Raw genomic sequence first — 13,913 nt, 5'->3', positions numbered from 1 at the left:
TCTCAATAGCTCTCAAATTCTCCTTCTCTCCACTTGTACCTATAGTTACTTGTTTCAAATTGTCATCACCTCCCACCAGAACCATTTCAATAATCTCCTTACTGACCTTCCTGCAGCCAGGCTCTCCCTTCTTTAATTCATCCTCCACCTAGCTGTCAAAGTGATATTCCTAAAATACAGGTCTGGCCATGTTACTTTCCTTTTCAAGGAGTTTTGGGAGTTCCCCATTGCCTTGAGGATGATACAAACCCTTCTTTTAGGCATTGGAAGTCTATCTTTCTGGCCATGTTACACAGTATTACTCATTTCCAGTCAAACTGTTGTACCAGACATTCTGCCACCTCCTTGCTTTTGTACAGATTTTCTTCTATGTATGGTTGGAATATTCTCCTTCCTCACATCTCTCTGGTGGAACCCCTAATTCCCTTCAAGACTTGGCCTCAAGACCTTCCAAAGGTAGCTTCTCATTCTCTCAATCATGAGTGCTTCTATCCCCCAATCACTGTCTTAATCCAGTAAACAAGTCCTTTTGCCCTAATATAATATAACCTCCTTGAGGGCTTTCTTCTTTTATATTCTACTTTCATATTTCATCCTTTGTGCTTTGCAGTGTTCAGACACTGAATACATGTCTGTTGATTGACTAATTGATGAGTATTATTTATCTATCTTTACATTCTAGACACTAATGGGAGTGCATTGTTCTGACTTCCCACAGCATGTTTCATTATTTACACATCTTTAAGAGGAAAAGTGGCACAATTTTAATAAGCTATTATAAAAGTAGACATCCCAAGACTTCCCTGTCTTTTAGAAATATTCTTATTAAAGTTCATGTTAGCAATATAATTTTCACCCAGATAACATATTCTTAATCCTTTGACAAATAGGATAAATAGAAAAGATCACATTTGGAAAATATATAAAGGACAACTTTAGTACAGGGAACTGCAATTACCAGTCATATTTCTTATGCTGAGTCACGAATTTGGGAATAAAAACCAGTATAAATCCGTGTCTCAACCATATCTTCTTAATAAACTAAATCATTAGGGACAAATTCTCCCATGAACTTCATAGCCTTGGACTTCTTGGATATCCCAGAGTATGTAGCTAGGCATCCCAGGATTATTAGTTTTTATTATAAATACTATAATCATTTCCTCTGAATCAGCTTTTCAACTCATCCTGCTAAACCTGCCTGGAGGAGAGATTAAAGCACAGATCCTGAACAAAATTGGAGTTTATTAATCTCACAGAAATACAAGTTTCAATTGTCAACTTTATAGTGTACAACACCTCTTGGACTTTTCTTGTTTGGCGGGGCTTATTCAGTGTGCAAAAATACAATTTATCTGGAAAAAGTAATTCTATTAGATTATTGGCTTTATGATTACTAAGGCAGCCCAGTCTTAAAATTTTTTAGTCATTTTTCACTTTAAAACTTTGACATTTGCCTCTTTTTGGTGAGACTGGCCAGGACTGTTCCCGATCATATTTTGTTCCCCCAAGACTTCTGATTGAACTGTAGTGTTATCACTAAAGACTGTGTGAAGGGCTCCACCATGAAAAAGAATTTAGCAAACCCCTCCATGATTAAACTCGGTGAATTTTAATGGCATGGGAGGGGGCGGGGATAATTAGAAAACAAATTTCAGTTTAAAAATAACTTTTGATAAGAGCCTGTGGGTGGGTCTCCAAAATGGTGTCCTACTTTGTTGGTTAAAAAAAATTTTTTTTTTTTTAATTATCTAAGTTGCTTCCAAGAGATGTTGGGTGAGAGACTCACTTTCCCTAAATAGGGAGGGTTGGCATGTTTGCCTAGCAACGGCGGCTAAAGCCTTCTGTTATGGAAGGTTCCCTTGGAGGGAGAAGGGAAGAGGAGGAGGAAAAGCAGGAGTAACAGATCAATCTGTTTTTGCTAGCAGGGGGCAGAGGCTTGCTTGCTGCTGGGACTAGGGCTGCGGGTTAATGGACTGAGAAACAAGAGCTAGCTCGATCCTCCTTCCGCAGCTTTAAAGCTCAATTGTTCCAGAGAAAGGCTCCTCGGTAAACCTGAGGGCCGGCGGCCTGGAGCTCGACGGAGGGCAGCGAAAGGTCACCCGGGCAGGGGCTTTACTGACCGCTGGGATGTTTGTGTCCCGAGAATAAATAAACAGGCGTTTGTTAACCCGGTAGAATTTTCCTTTCTCTAAAGGGTCAAACCTGCATCTTTAAAGGACGGACTTTGCACACTTGGCCTTGGGGTTGGGGCACTGGAAGTTGAGGAAAAACAAAGCACTTTCCTTTTGGCAAAACCTCGAGGTAAAAAGTATACAGTGCTGGGAAGGAAAGATAAAAGGGGCAGATATTTGGGGGTGGAAGGGACAGATGTTGCTCTCCGGAGGCCTCGGGGAGAAAACCATTGATTCTGGGACCTAGAATACACCATGTACCGAGAAAGACCAGACTTCAAGGAATTCCACTGCCTGCTTTAATTCTTGCCAAGAAATTACAACTTTTGAGCGTTTCCCCCCCTAAACTGTCACTTAGTCATACCAGTTTTGTAAACCGAGGGTCATTCTGCATTTATGACCATCACCATAATTCCCGCTCCCGCCCAGGAGCCCGGCGGTTTTTAATACGCATCAGAGGACCTAGCAAGTTGGGGGGAAGGGACTCTCCGTGTGCAGGTACTGGGGCTAGGGCAGTTCAGCAGACCCCTTGGTCAGGTTTCTACTTCGGCTGTTCAAAGGGAGCAGGGTTTGAAGAGACCGGGCCGAGGTGGCAGGGCTATGCTGGAGGGGAGAGTGGGGGTTTATATGTGTACAAGTGTGGGCTTGTGAGGGGCTGATAGGGTGAGGAGTGGGCTAGAGCCCGTCTGGGACTAAGGATGCCTGGGGTGGGGGTGGGGTGAGTTCAGAACTGTTGTGTGCTTTAAAACATCAGCACCCGCGTCCTAACTTTCCACTTAGCTCTGGGACCCTTAGGTTTAGAAGAAGGTCGAGGCGGGGCGGCTCCCCAGCTATGAGTGTGTTTGGGGGTGAGGAGTGTCAGGTTCCCCCGTGTCTCGGTGCTTTTTTTTTCTTCTTCCTTTTCTGTCTCTCCCCTCGCCCCCTTTCTCATCTCTTTTTCCTCCTCCCTCCCCCTTTCCCAATCTACTTTCTTTCCTCTTCCCTCTCCTCTTTCCCCCCCTTCTCTATTTCTCATCTCCCCCTTGACCCTGTTCCCCTCTCTCCCCATTTCTCTTTTCCCCTTTCCTCTCCAGCCCTCCGACTTCCTTTCCCCCTCTCTCCCTCCTCACCATCCTCCCTCCTTCCTTTCTCCCGGGTTCATCCTTCCTCTTCCTCCTCTCTCCTCACTACCCATCCCCCTCTTTCCTCACCACCCCTCCCCCTCCCTTCTCTTTGCCCTCCCCTTCTCTTCTCCCCATCCCTCCCCCTCCCCATCCCTCCTCCCTCCCCTTCGGAAGGGGAGGAGCCGCGGCGGGGTCTCGGCCCAGAGCCGCCGCGGCGGGCAGCGGCAGCAGCAGCGGCGGCGGCGGTGGTAGCAGCGGTGTCTGCAGCCAGAGGAAGAGGAGGAAGAGGAGGAAGAGGAGAAGGAGGAGAAGGAAAAGGAAGGCGCCCAGGACCCCAAGCGGCGGGGCGGCGGCGCGGCGGCAGCGCGGGCAGGGGAGGAAGAGGCTGGTTAACAAGATGGCCCCTGCTGCCGGAGCGGCCTCGGCAGCAGCAGGTGGGAGCTGGGAGGCAGCGCAGGCGGCGGCGGGGGCCGTGGCCCAGCGGCCCGGGTCCGAGGCGGCGGCGGCGGCGGCGGCGGCGGCACCAGCAGCGGGGGCGGCGGCGGCGACGGGGATCGTGACGGCGGCGGCGGCGACGGCCGCGGGGGCCCGGAGCTGAGAGGCGCTGCCGCTCGGACCGGCGCGGTGAGTGTGGAGGAGGAGGAGGAGGAGGCCGCCGCGGGCGAGGGAACAATGGGTGCTGTGGCCGGAGAGCGCGGGGAGGCTCCGCTCTGGGCCTGAGCATCCGCCGCTAGGCCTCAGGCCTCCGCCGGCCTCGAGTGGCTCCGCCGCCCGGGAAGGGGGGGAGGCCGCGGGCTGGGCCCCACCCTACCCGCTGGTCGGGCGTCTGTGGGCCCGCTGAGGATGGAGTCCAGTACTCGACGGCTCCTTGACTGAGTGACTGGTACTAAATGAGACTGGGTGCTGCTCGGACCCGTCGGAGATGCCCGGCTCCCCAAACTCCCGCAGCCGCGGCGAACAGCCACCGCCTCGCTCTGTCTGCGTTTACCCCCCCCCCCCCCTTCCTTAGGGTCCGCTGGAAGACACCCCCCCCCCCCTCGCCCCTTACGCACACACACTCCCTTCCCCTGGGGATCCCTCTTGAGTTTAGTCTGGGCCCGAGCCTCGTAAGGATCTGGTGGGGGAGCCGGCGTTTTCTTTCATCGTATCCCCGCGTGGTGGGGAAGGGGATAGACTAGATTGGGGACCTCGGGCATCGCTGCCTTAGCTACATGCCTGAGTACGGGCTCCCGGGGAGGTGACCGTGGCCTTGGGGGATCAGGCCCTCCTGGAGCCACTCTACATTGTTTACGTCCTAAAATGACAGAGACCTGGAAGCCGAATGGTCACGTGTGCAAAACAAAAAAGACTTAGCCCCATTAAATGCGATTTTTCATCTTTTATATCCCTAATCACATGTGGCATAAGAAATGCTATTAACCCCTGAAAAGAAAAGACAAAAACAACAACCCTGATGAGTCTATTTCTCTAATACACATGTGGTCAGATCCAAGAATACAACTGCTGCCCTCCTGGCTCCCAGTATTTTGTTGTGATATTGCTTTTCAGTACTTGGTCTAGAATTATTCAGTGCTGGCCTTTCTCTTACAGAGTTAATTTGAAATTTGGCTGTTGGGTGGTTTGAGTAGGTTATGTTTGGTTTCTGAAGCAAAGGTGTCATTAATTTCATCATTATTATTTGTAGTATTTTGCAAATAGAAAGGGCCATATGACAGATTTTGCTCTATCAATCCTGAGGTGCTATTTTTCTAAAAAAATCCATCTTATATCTCTCATTTCCACCATACCTATTTTTTTAGGGGCTCAGCCATTTTAATCTTTCTGGAGATAACAAAAAGAATCCTTCTGATATTTTGTGCTTGGGGCTTGCAAGTGTAGGCAGTAATGTTAAAGAAGTATGAATTCATCAAAGGAAAACATTGCTCCAGCATTCTTCTGCCCCCAGAGAGATGCTTGTTTCTGCCCTAAAAGCAAGATTTATATTGTTCTACCATCTTTCTCATGTTGAATTTTATCATAACTTGGATTGGGCTCATGCCTCTTGTCCCTGAAAAGTGGTAGCTAATGGGTGTTTTTAATTTTTTAAAGTTAAATCAGCATTTTAATTCCCTCTGTGTGTGTGTGTACACACGTATATACATATATAATAAACATTTAGAAGAACTTAATGGTGAAGAATTATTCAATTTAGGGACTAACAATTCGATTTTGGACTTAAAACTGAGCTTCCTAATTATGACCTGGGGGATTTAAAATTTTTTTTTTTGACCTAAATATTTCAGTCAGTGCCTGTAAATGTTAGGTATTTTACTTTTTCATTGAGCATTTGTGCTCAATGTGTTCCTGCTGTTATAAGTAAGGTTTTGCAAAGAAAATATATTCTTTTTAAAAAAAGTATTTTCAATTTTCGTTTCTAAATCTTATGTAGGCCATTTGAAGGAGGTTTAAAGGACGGGGTAAATTCTCCACATAATGTATTTCAATTAATTTGAAGTCTCAAGTATTGCATATCAGTGTCCATTTTCTTGTCATTTATTTTTTAGGCAAAGCTAGTGATCTAACTAGGTGTACAAACTTTGTCCACCCAACAACAAAGAAGATTACAATTCCTTTGTAACTTCAAGTTTCAATGACTTGGGACATTGAGAAGTTAGGACTCCATCTCTTGATCATACAACTAGTGTGTGCCAGGCAGAACTTGAACCCATGTTTATTACTTGCAACAGCAGCCATTATTTATCCACTATCCACTGTGGTGGTTCTCTGTTGTCAGAACAATAGTGTTTAGAAATATGCAAGATTAGTGTCATTTGGAAATAAAACCTAATTGTGTTAGTGGGGTAATTTACCTGATAATAACAATGTTAGTCTATTGTGGTAGGAATCTTATATTTCCCCTTAAATAAAAAAGTAATTATGACGAAAAGTTTAATGCTACTGCCATATTGCCAATATATACCTCTGCCAATAATACAAAAGCATGATTTTTCTTAGCTAAATCAAATGAATTTAGATCTTTTATTAGCCATAGGATATAGATATCTCAGTCCTACCTCCTCCAGTATTCTACAAGTCTGTTATTTGGAGGGGATGATGATTAAGTATATTTGCATGTATTTGAATTCAGCTTTTACCCCCTTCAAAACTTTATATCCTAAAGTAGTTAGAACATAGCTGGAAGGAATCCAAAGGTCCTTTATGACAAATTCATTTTAAAGATCAGGAAAACTGAGATACAATGAGGTTATGTGATTTTTCCAAGGCTATCCATGTAGCTTTGAACTCTGTAGCAGGTATTCTGGTTGACAGTCAAGCATCATAAAGGGATTCTTCTTTCCTACATTTTGTCATTGAGTTTCTTTTCTTCCACAATTTGTGGTCTATTTCTAGATTTACTAATTTGGGGCTAATTTTGTAGATAAAAAAATCAAGAAAATGCTTGATTGTTTTGTGTCCACAAAAATGAGAGATGTGACCTCAATAAGCAAATGTGATATCAGTGTATTTTCTTATATTATTTCACTTGGAATTTTTCCAGTTGGTATTTTCTAATCACCAAGAAACTTTCTCCATAGCTTAAATCAAAATTTTTTCTTTTCATGCTAATATTTCAGGTATTAGACACTTGTAGATGAAAATAGAGGAATAGGTTATCTGTACACAAGGTTATGCTTAGGGGCACATTCCTTGTTGAAAATTAATTTTGTAGGATTTGATAATTAAGTTTGTCAGTACTTACCTGGCTTTCCAAAGGGTAATCTATTGCTTTAAAGGTATACTATGAAATTCTTTTGATAGAATTGCTAAAGATACCATAGTGTGTGTGTATTTAATATTTTTAAGCCTTTTATGAAAAGGAATTTTGTAGTGAAATTCATATTTTACATATTTACTATAAAATTTACATGTTATTCATTTGTTATGTAGTCACTTGTGTGCTTTAGAAATGTCTGACTATGCCATCAGGCTTAAAAAAAAAAGTTATAATTTGTTTGGGACTGGTAAAATACAAGATGTGTAACTCCCAAGATTTGCTTTTCTCTTAAGCTAATGGATTGTTCAAAAGACCTTGTCTTATTTCTTATAAGATCCCTGAAGTTTAGTCACTTTTTAACAATTATGTTTGTGTCCCTTCCAAGTCTATGAGGGGGTCCAACAAAATGATACTTTGACACATGATAAGCCTCAGATCAGGGTACCATTTAACCATTCTGGTACTCCAGTCTGGTTTGCAAAGCCCTTTAGTCACAATGACTCTGTGAGTTGGGTACTATAAGTGTCATTATCTCTATTTTACAGATGAAGAATTTGAGGGGTTAAATAATTGCTTATGAACCACATTAAATAACTGAGAGGTAGGATTTGAACACACAACTTCAGTCTAAAGTTTTAGGACTATATCATTATGCCTCTTGTCAATGAAATGGGACTTTTATCTCTAGGTTAGCTAATATTGAATCAAGTTAGGAGAAACTTTTAGAATAAATCACTGCTTCAGTTTAGAACCCTTTGTAATTTTTTTCTTACCCCTGTATCTGTACATGAGTTGACCTAACCAGCAAAGATTTTAATTGTTGTAGGATTTCCAAGGAAAATAATTTGTTAAAATAAGCTTTATCTAAAGTTTAGTTTCCTATTACCAATTCTAGCATTTAGCTTTTTATTATTATTGTATATTCAAACCTGGGAGTTGGGGTTTGAGTGTTTTGGTTGCTCCCTGATGCACTCAAGTCAATTTAGGTTTGATATTTCACATTGTCATATGTTGTTTTTTAAAGGCCTGGTCAAAAAATTGGTGAATGATAGTCGAAACCAAGAAATGGATTCGATCCTGTTTTCATTGTTTGATTAAAAAGGTCACATTTTTGTCATGTTAAAATCATTGTTTTATATTCTTATTCATTTTTAAAGGATGACTTACAAAAGTATTATAAAATGACTAGACTTAGTAACATTCTTTTGATGTTTGTTAGCTTCTTAGCAATATATAGGTCTGATCATTTCTGCTAAAAGATTATCATCAGTATAAACAACAATAATAATTTGAACTCCTGTGGTTTCTTTCATCTAAATATCTCAAAGTGCTAAACAAATAGCATTTCACTCTGGTAGAATATCTGAGACAAGAAGGACCTATTTTAAAATCTCTAGGTACCATTGCTATGAAAATAAGAGTAGAGACTGAAAGACTATAATTAGAATTGAAGAAAAAATTACTGGTTTATAGCATCTCAAAGACCACTTCAAAATTCTCTAGCCCCCTCTCTACTAGTGGGGTTAGGAGATAGTACTGTAGTATTCATTTTGGGGGGTAAATTCGTTTTTTTTTTTTATGGAACCAAGTTGAAACCTGTGGATACAATTTTTAAATTTTATCTTCACTTTTCCTAAAGAATCTTTTCAAATTTGGATACTCAAACAAATTCATTGTTCTGTTTGCCACTTTTAAAGAAATGGTGTGTTTAGTGATTATTAAGACTTCCTTACTTAGGTAGTGTCACAAAATACACTAGCACTAAGCTTAATGAATAAGCAGCAAGTGAGTCTTAGCTTGAAATTTATTTACTATCTTTGTGACCTAGGGAGATAAGTTGCTTAATTTAAAGGCCTCACATTTCAACTGTAAAGAAAGGATTTGGACTTAGCTTCCAAGGTCCCTTCCATTTCTTTACCTTAGTAGTAACAATACTAACATTTATATAGCAATTTAAAGTTTCCAAAGAACTTTACAAATATTTTCTTATTTAATCTTCACAACAACCCTGTGAGGTAAGTGCAGTTATTATCCTGTTTTTACAGTTGAAGAAACTAAGACAGTTTAAATTGTAGCAGAGTCACACAGCAAAGGAGTGTCTTGAGGTAGTCTTCAAACTCAGTTCTTCCTGACTATAGGCCCAGCACTGTGTGTTTTGTGCCAACTAGCTACCTCATACTTAGTATATCACCTAAAGGAAAACAATGTGAATTTTGGTTCAAGATAGCTTTCTGTTACCTGAAGATTATTTTTTTTAACCCTTACCTTCCACTTTAGAGACAATGCTATGTATTGGTTCCTAAGGCAGAAGAGTGGTAAGGGCTAGGCACTTGGAGGTCTAGTGACTTGCCCAGGGTCACACAGCTAGGAAGTATCTGAGGTCAAATTTGAACCCAGGACCTCCCATCTCTGGGCCTGACTCTCAATCCACTGAACCACCCAGCTGCCCCCCTAAAGATATTTTTATAAGGTGTTTTAGTTATCATACCATCTTAGTCTTATGTTAATATGTCATAGATTGTTGTTAATAGTAATAACTAGTATTTAAATAGCACTTTAAGGTTTTCAGAGCACTTCATATATTATCTCATTTGATTCTATAACAACCCTGTGAAGGTGGCAATATTTAATTATCCTCTTTGAGAGAAGTTAAGTAACTTTCCTCCTGCCCTACAGTACAAATATCTGATGCAAGAGTTGAACTTGAGTCTTACTAAGTCCAAGTTCAGTGTGCTATTGACTGTGTCAGCAAAGAGATTTACTACTTATTTGAATAATAACTAGACTTTTTTCAAACCAGTGTATTTATGCCTCAAGGCTTCTTGTCTAGCAGAGACTTGTTGTTTAAGGATTGATTTTTTTTTTGGACTGAAATTAAATTTTTTTTAAACTAATAAAATCATTTAAAAATTTCAGTTTCAAATCACTCCCTCTTTTTAGTCTCTCCCTAACCCATTGAGAAACCAAGCAGTCTGATACCCAGGATACATGTAAAGTCATGAATAATATGTTTCCATATGAATCAGGTTGCCCAAAAAAAGGCAAGAAAAATAAAGTGAAAAAAATATGTTTCAGTCTATACTCATAGTTCATCAGTTCTTTCTTTGGAGCTAGATGACATTTTTCATCATGATGAAATTATCAAGTTGAACCTAAGTCTTATTGTTATACTCCAATTCACAGAAGCTTCTAAGAAGTGTCTGTGTTGAATAAGGGAGTGAATATAGTGTGTCCTCTGCCTTCTGAGTGAATGTAATCTATCACTTATCACATCTAAGTTCATATAAATGTTGGCTCTTGTTAATGTTATTTAAGTTAAACTATGAACTCTTCACCTGGATAGTCTATTGTATTTTATAGTTTGGTTTTAAGCTGCTTCACCTTATTTCACATTACTTTCCCTCAAACACTTTCTATTCTAGCTGTGCTGGAATACTTGTCTTCATCTCCATCCTGCATGTTTCTTTTAGGTGGTTCCTTTGGCTGGAATACATTCTCTCATTTCCTTTACACATGCTTTACACAGTTCATGTATCTCCCTGAAGCCTCTTAATTCCAGTTCTGAAGGCAATTTGCTCTCCCCCCTCCCCCCCAATATTCTTAATGTACTTTGAATAGCTCTTTGCCCCTGTCAATACCAAATAAGCTTTTTGAGGACTAGAAGTGTTTGGTTTTTTGTTTATTTTTGTATTATCATTATTACCATTTTATCTGCTATAGTACCTCACACATGATTGGTTGGTGCTTGGTAAGTGTTTGAATTGAATTGGTGTTACATTTATATTTACTTGTTAAGGACACACCTAAGAATAGCAATTTGTTTTTGTCTAGTCCTATGATGTCATTGGTTTAGGAAAATCCTAATGATGAAACCATTTCTTTAATAGATTATGCAGTTTGTAGTTTGAGAGAATTGCCTAGGACATTGAACCCCAAAGTGACCAATCCAGAGTTACTCAGCCAGTTTTGGGACAGAGATAGAACTTGAATCATTGGCTTCCTGGCTCAGAGGCCCTCCCAAGTTGCATTTGTAAGATTACATGAAATAAAAATTTTAATTCATGGTTCTGATAAAAGGTCATCTTGGTTTTTCATTTATTTGGCGGTAATTTTTTTAAACTTATTCTTTGACCCAGTATTTGGAGACTCTGGATGGGTTGGGATCTTGTACCATTAGAGGAAGTCTATCTATAGCAAATAGATCTATGATCTCATCAAATTATTGAAGCTTTGCAGTAATTAAAGAATGAGTCATTCAAATGGCTTCAATTCAGGAAATGTTTATTAAGCATTCATTCTCCTTGGATTATGGGTATTAAAGATATGAGACAAAAATGAAAGCATCTGCTCTCAAGGAGCTTCCATTTTACCAGGAGGTGATAGTATATACAGAGATTAGTAAATTCAAAGCATATGCAAAGGAATTTCTGGGATTTGGGGGGGGTTAACTACTAAGAGAGTGAGACAAATTTTAGGATTATCAATTTGACGGCTTTGTGATCAGAGTACTCATCTCATCTTTTTGATTTCCCTTTTTTTAGCTTTTACTTCATTGAGTATAAATGACTACTTTTCCTGGAAAGTCAGCACACCAGATTCACACAATAGAGTTTAAAATAGGGTGATTGGGTTTTCAGTTTTAAATAACCTTTCACTTGGAATGCAACCTCAAACCAGGAAATAAGGAGAAAAGGCCTTTGAATAGAGAGAATAGATGCAGTTAAAATTTTTTAATTCAAGCTCATGTTAAAACTCACTGGAGAACTCTATTGGTATTTCCTCAGAGCTTATTTACCCATATATACTCCTATTTTTGACACCTTGATACAAGTTTTTATCTGGTTCCCTAGCCCATCAGAGATTAGAGCACCTGATTAGAAACCAGAACAGGGTACAATGATAGTTTACATTCCTGTAGTGAGTACTTAAAGGTTACAAATCACTTTCATATTTCGCTTGATACTCACAACTTTACACTAGAAAACTAAAAGTCACTTCTAGGTCATGATTTTACTATAGTCAAAGGTAGATTGTGGCAGAACCACTTCTCAAACCCAGATCTTGCTTATTCAAGTCAAGTGATTTGGGGACATTGTTGTATAATAGCAGTGTTTGTAAATTGTAAAATAATTGATATTAAAAAACACTTGTGAAGGAAAAGGTTCAGCCTTTTGTATTTCAGAAAGAAAAATAAGTAATTCATTTTAGAAAGAGTTCTACTTTAGTTGCTAATACCAGTTTTTAAAAAAAGTTTTAAAAATCAACCACACTACGGGGGGGGGGGGGGGAGGAGAGTTGAGGAGAGGGAAAGAATATGAATCATGGAAAAATATTCTAAATTAATTAAATGATAAAAAACAACAATAACAAATCAGCCACAATTATAACTTATTTGTTCTTTGGGGGATCTGGAAAACTGAGGCTTATATTGTTCATATGTTTGTCTTTTTTGTTAAAGAGTGATCTACTTTGGGGGCAGCTGGGTAGTTCGTTCAGTGGATTGAGAGCCAGGCCTAGAGATGGGAGAATTTGGCCTCAGACACTTCCTAGCTGTGTGACCCTGGGCAAGTCACTTGACCCCCATTGCCTGGCCCTTACCACTCTTCTGCCTTGGAACCAATACACAGTATTAATTCCAAAACGGAAGGTAAGGGTTTAAAAAAAAAGTGATCTACTTCCACTCAATCTTTTGTCCCACCTCATAAACAATGGTTTTCTATTAAAGTCTAATCTTCTGTACTCATCAACCCACATAGCTCAACTAACAAAACACTCAAATCAACAAGACATCCCCCCCAAATATTACTCATTCCTTATCTTCCTTTTGTCACTTTGTAACATTTCCCCCCAGAAAATAAGCATAGCAATTAGTAATACCTTCTTTATCATCTGAATTTGATATCCCATCAGCAAAGTTATTGAAGTTTAAAAGATGAATTTAAATCTTTCAGACACTGTCACCTTGAACAAGTTGCTCTACCCTCAGTTTCCTCAACTGTAAAATATATATTAATAACACCTACCCTATAAGGTTGTTGTGAGGATCAAGAATCCTAGCTAGCTATTATTATTATTGTTAGCCATATATTTTATTGGAGGAGATATAAATTAGCACTTCATATAGGATAGCGAAGAATCAATCGGTAAACATTTATTAAGTACCTACTATGTGCCAGGCACTATGCTTTGCACTGGGTATACAAAAAAGGCAAAAGGCAGACCCTGCCCTCAAGGAGCTTGCAGTCTAAAGGAGGAGACAACATGTAAGCATATATACTAAATAAACTATACACAGGATAAATAGCAAGTAATGAAAAGAAATAAGGCACTGATATTATGAAAGGTATGGGGAATGCTTCCTGTAAAACATCGGGTTTTAATTTGGACTTAAAAGAAAAAAGCTAGAGAGTTCAGTAGTTGGACTACAAGAGGGAGCTATTCTAGGCATGGGTCCTGGCAATATGTAGATGCTTATTAATTGGGGAAAGGATAAAAAGTTGTAGTAGACAAAAGAGCAATTATTAACTGTTTGCTGTGTCTTAGGGAACTGTGCTAAGCTCTGGGTTTTATTGATTCAAACAAGAAAGCTCCTGCCCTTAAGCATTTTATATTCTAATAAGGGAAAGAATCTCATTAAGAAGATGTGGGGAGGGTCATGGGAGCTAGATCCTGATAAGGCAAAAACGGTCAGAATTGAGGGACCTAGGACCAGAGTCCAAATGACTGAGGGCGAGAAGGGAGATCATGATTCCAATGGAGGAAGTAGTGACTAGAACCTTAGGAACATTCATGTAGTGCAGTCATTAGAGGGCTTTAAGAACCAATAATCCTGAATACAGAGAAGCATAGAAAGATGCATTTATGCAAGGAGAAGTAAGTATA

General features: G+C 39.9%; 1 protein-coding gene across 3 annotated transcripts in view; it reads left to right on the top strand.

The window, feature by feature from the left end:
- The first annotated feature begins 3,772 nt into the window (after positions 1–3,772).
- RC3H1 (ring finger and CCCH-type domains 1) overlaps positions 3,773–13,913 on the top strand; it is an 84,034-nt gene continuing 73,893 nt past the window's right edge. For all 3 annotated transcript variants that reach the window (XM_056815566.1, XM_056815567.1, XM_056815565.1), the window contains exon 1: positions 3,773–3,901. The gene's annotated coding sequence lies outside the window, so the exon portion shown is untranslated. The remainder of the gene's footprint in view (positions 3,902–13,913) is intronic.

Source organism: Monodelphis domestica, chromosome 2 (genome assembly GCF_027887165.1).
Source record: "Monodelphis domestica isolate mMonDom1 chromosome 2, mMonDom1.pri, whole genome shotgun sequence".
In the NCBI taxonomy this organism is placed as follows: Eukaryota; Metazoa; Chordata; class Mammalia; order Didelphimorphia; family Didelphidae; genus Monodelphis; species Monodelphis domestica.
The sequence above is the reverse complement of the archived record's forward strand: the minus strand, read 5'-3'. Positions and strand labels throughout refer to the sequence as shown.